The sequence below is a fragment of the Phyllostomus hastatus genome, unplaced genomic scaffold, assembly GCF_019186645.2.
Source record: "Phyllostomus hastatus isolate PE091 unplaced genomic scaffold, TTU_PhHast_1.1 phas_contig_86, whole genome shotgun sequence".
Taxonomy (NCBI): Eukaryota; Metazoa; Chordata; class Mammalia; order Chiroptera; family Phyllostomidae; genus Phyllostomus; species Phyllostomus hastatus.
The window spans coordinates 50,262,350-50,267,411 of NW_025333977.1; the positions used below are offsets into that span (position 1 = coordinate 50,262,350).

At 37.1% G+C, this 5,062-nt stretch overlaps 1 pseudogene; it reads right to left on the reverse strand.

Moving 5' to 3' along the window:
• Positions 1 to 3,826: 3,826 nt before the first annotated feature.
• Positions 3,827 to 4,782, reverse strand: LOC123827378 (annotated as a pseudogene).
• Between the last annotated feature and the right edge of the window lie 280 nt (positions 4,783 to 5,062).

The following is a 5,062-nucleotide window of genomic DNA, read 5'->3' on the forward strand; positions in this document are numbered from 1 at the left end:
CTGTATTTCTTTAGACTATGAATGCACAGTGCCAGTAAATGCACTGCTAAGTGTCAGAAGGGCTTTTGAAATTTTGACAAGTTCAATTTTTTTAAAGTGCTTGGGTTGCTGTGTTTCTATTATGAATCCTCTATAAATCTCTGGTGATAGAATATTGAATCACATTTCTAGGTATATAATATACAAGAACTAAGCTTTAGGAAGCTTCAGTTTGCTCTTTATTCATGCATTTTTTTGAATCTATTAACAAGAATGGCATAGCTTCTTTCTAGGGGATTTTTATATATTATGCAAGTTCTTGTTTGTATATGAAGAACAGAAACTTGTTCTACCTATTTGTTCCACATGGCCTACTTTTCATAACAAAATGGCATATGCATAGAGTTAAACTGTGCTACTAACCCCCCCAAACTGATAAATTATATAAGAATGTGAATAAGTAAAAAAATAGATTACATAATTTATGTAAATATTTAACATTTGTTAAATTTACAGCATATAATATAATTTTAAGACCAAATTTACATTTAAGGCCAGTTGCTACTTTTATATGGTTCTTGAATATCCATATTTCAAAGTGAATCTTAATTTACAAAAGAGAAGAAAGCTAATTACATGAGGCAATTCAAGAAGCCACAAAGGGATTCATGAAGGTACTAAATACCAATCAATACCTTCACACTAGTCTGCCTGACATACTTACCATATCAGTGGGTTTGTGCCTTTGAACCAGCTTTTTTCACAGGCTACCTGAAGTAATATGTGTATCTATGCAAATACTAATGTGTAAGATAGATTAATTTATTACATTGACTTAGAATTTGCAGATATGAAGCACAAAATAGTGAATTTTAATGGAGTCTGCAATGAGCCAAGGAAGGCCAACTCTAGATGACACAATGTGTCCTGGGAATAAGTGTTCCTGGGAGATGGAGGAGAAAGAGAAGTTACTGAAGATGAGTGGCCTTTGATTTTGTCTCGATTTTGTAGATGGGGATATTTGAATAAAGGTAAGTCAGCTTAAAAAGACACGTTGATATCATTAAGTAAAAGCTATGAAGCTGAGAAAACATATAAAGAAAAATAGAAAAAATATATCTTTGAAGTTTTTTGCTATAAATACATTAAAACCATTTTTGTAGCAATTTAAATTTTATTTTGGTAGTATTATATATTTGGTATTGGCAATATATAGATATATTATAAGAATAAGACATACTAAAGAGCAAATGCTTGGTATTTGAGGGTTTAACAACTTTTTAAAAAAATGTAAATCTGTGACCAAAAGCTATATTTCTATGTATTTCTAAAACTTACAGACTTTTATAATGAATCATGTTTTATATTACTTACACAGGTATTAGTTTTGTTGTTGTTGTCATTGTCGTTGGAGTTCAAGCAACATACAACTGATGTCAACTGAATAGCTGTGAAATCCTGATATAGAAGAGTTGTAGAGATATCACGTGTAGCCTCAGGTTTTAAAAATGGCCTCTGTGTGTCATACAGCCAGACCCAAATGGAGACCAAGAAGGCAAGGTCATTGTTAATCTGTACATACATCTTGCTTTCCTGGCTTAACACTAATCATTCATTATGCTCTGCATCTGAGAAGGGAGAAGATGAAGGATATAGAAGAATTCACTTTGAAAACATGGACCTAACGTTGCATATCCAAAACCTCCCAGGGGATTGAACAATCAGAAAGCCCTACATCATTTGCATTTTAATGGGTAAAAATAAGAGTTGAAACATTTTTTTACACGTTACCATGAAAAAGCCTGTGTAATTAATAGAACTGTTGTGGTGGGGAGGGGGAGAAAAAAATGGGGACTCTTTGAAATTTAAGGAAAATTTATTTCTTCTACAGAATTGGAGCTGGGCGGCTGAGCTGTTAGAGACACATTTTCCTAATGAAAAAAAAAGTACTGTAACTTCAGACCTTTCACATTTTCCATGAATAGATGTCATTACTCATTATCACATTCACTGTTACTTGTAAAACAGCGAGGTGGCAGCAGGGGGAAGAGGACTAAAATAGAGTTGAAAAAAATTGGTACTGGCTTAGGTAATTTAACTGAAGGCCTTTCTGAAAAAGCAAAAACAACTTTCATCATTACTCCATCAAACCTTTTGGAAACTGACATAAGGTAGCAGACCTCTTTATGAAAAGAATAGTAACAATATCTCTTCACCCTTCTCTAATTTTGAATTAGAAATGATGAAGAGCTTGACTGATAAAATTATGAAACAGATAATGAGTTGTTTAAGTGATAATTACTGAATCTCCTTATTTTTAGAAACTCATTAACAGGTATGTCTTTAGTCATAGAATTTTTTCATAAATATTGAATTGTGCTATCACATTTCTTTCAAATGATGGAATCTGACTCATTTCACAGGAACTTTTGCTTTTAATTGGTTTTAAGAGTTAATCAAGTGAAGACATCATTTATTAATTCCAATTTGAAAAGCCAAAAAAAAAGTATAACCTTATTATCTTTAGTCAAACCTCTTCAATGTTCATGTGGGTTAGAAATTGAAAGAAAAAGGTGCCCCTATACCTTGTGAGTTTCTTCAATTCAAAGAACAGGGTTTATCAATGGGAAGTTGCTAAAAGTTTTATAGTGAAATTTTACTTCCTAACTACAAAATAAAAGGCTTTGACTAGATTTGTAAAAAGGACAGAATGGCCATTTGTTGAATTCTTCTTTGTTGTTCTTGAACTCTCAGTCTCATGGATTGGAAGAGGGAAATAAGCCTTAGATTACTGTCAAAGTCAAGCTGCTCCACATTTCCAATAAATACAGTCATGCATTTCAGTCACTGACAGAGTGCAGACGCCATTGTGGTCTCATAAAATTACCACCGAGCTGAAAAATTCCCATTGCCTAGTGATGTTGTAGCTAACGTAGTTCATTGCGTTGTCATGTGTTTGTGGTGTTGCTGGTGTAAACAAGCCTACTTCACTGCCAGTCATATTAAATGATAATAAAAGACTGTGTTACTGGTTTCTGTATTTAATATACTATAATTTTTGGAGATCACATGGAGGGTTATCAATAGGGGAGTGAGAGGGGGAGAGAGGTGGAAAAGGTACAGGAAATAAGTACCATAGATGGTAGGTAGAAAATAGAAAGGGGAAGGGTAAGAATAGTATAGGAAATGTAAAAGCCAAAGAATTTATATGTATGACCCATGGGCATGAACTAAAAGGGGGAATGTGGGTGGGAGGGGGTGTGCAGGGTAGAGGGAAGTGAAGAAGGGAAAATGGGACAACTGTAATAGTATAATGAATAAAATATATTAAAAATATCTACTATAATTTTTATGATTATTTAAGAGTGCATTATTTTTATGCTAATTGGCACATTTGCTTTATTTATGTTCTAAACACACTGTTTTTTATTTTTTTTATTTTTGTTCATTCCATCACATTGAAAAGGAGAAAGAGAAAAATGGTTTTGAATTCACTGATATTTTGGACTTCTCAGATGAACAGAACATTGTACACACACTTTGAATAGAACAAGAGAGAGGAAAATGAACTCCCACAGGGCCACATGCACCAATTCAAAAAACTTGGATACAGTGCAAGAATTTCCCAAAATGATTGGGTCATCATTACCAAAAACTTGCCATAAAAACATCAAGAAACAAAAAGTGTTTAAGCTACACTATTTGGCTTGGGGTCTTTCCTGCTTTTAAAAAAATGCTTGCCACATAGAAAGAAGGCTAGAGGGTGGAAGAGGACAGACTCACAGACATGCAGGTCAGGAAGGGAAACCTCAGAGTGGACCTGAGAAGAGGCAGGGACAGATGGGGTTCAGGAGAGGAGAGAGTGGGGACGTGGAAAGCCATTTCTTAGCGTTCGGGCATGTTCTTGGTCCACCTCGTTCTTCTTTATCCTCCTCCTGCTAGGCAGTTTCCTCAGTTTTGGTTTCACCTACAGCAGGGGTGTCAAACTCATTTTCACCGGGGGCCACATCAGCCTTGTGGTTACCTTCAAAGGGCCGAATGTAATTTCAACTCCTTAATAGTTAAGGAGTAGTTATATTTATACAGTCCTAAAATCATTTTGGCCCTTTGAAGGCAACTGCAAGGCTGATGTGGCTCCCAGTGAAAATGAGTTTGACATCCCTGATCTACAGCTTCTATCTTCTCTTTAGCTCTCCAAAGTCTCCATTGGAAGTGGGACTGTTACCTTGGTGACTGCACCCTCTGCAGCGGGTGTGGCAGCAGCAGCAGTGACAGCAGTGGGTGCAACGGCTTGTTTAGGCTCCTCCTTGGCTGGGGCATCTTCTGCCTTGAAGGACGGTGAGTTGTCAGTGGAATTTTTAGTGGCACTTCTGTCTCAGCAGAGCTGGCCTTCCCCTCTGAGGGAGCCGAGCCTGGGGGGCCAGCCTCCTGCTCTGCAGCAGCATCAGAGACACCCTCCCCCTTCCTTTCCTTGGAAGGAGTTTCTCCTGCTTTGCTGGACTCCTCAGGCTTGGAGCCAGTGGCCGGGGCTGCCTCAGTGGTAGTGGGACCTTCTCCTTCCTTCTTTTTGGCACCACCAGCAGCAGGGGCATCTTCCTTCTCACTCATCTCGGCTTCAGCAGCTTGGGCATCACCCGTCTTCTCGCCTTTGAGATTTTTCCTTATTCTGTGCCCATGGAAGCTAGCCTGAAATTTGGTCATGGCCTTAAGAGCTTTATCTTGTGGTTTGATGCCATCTTGCTTGATGTTTTCGTCCTCATCTGTTTTTTCAACCTGTTTAGTTATTTTTATACAGCACAACATGGTTGTCCAAAGCATATTATTTCTACTTATAGAAAAAGTTTGCTGTAAAACAGTATACCATTTCATACTGGCAACATATTCACACATCCCATGATTGCTGTCTCTTGGTTGTATCAGTTTCTCTTGTGCTTGATTTAATTATCTTGTGTTGTTTTAAAAGTTTGGTGTAGCCTTAATGTGCAGTGTTTATGAAGTCTACAGTAGAGTACAGTAATGTTCCAAACCTTCACATTCACTTACCACTCCCTCACTGATTCACCCAGAGTAACTTCCAGTCCTG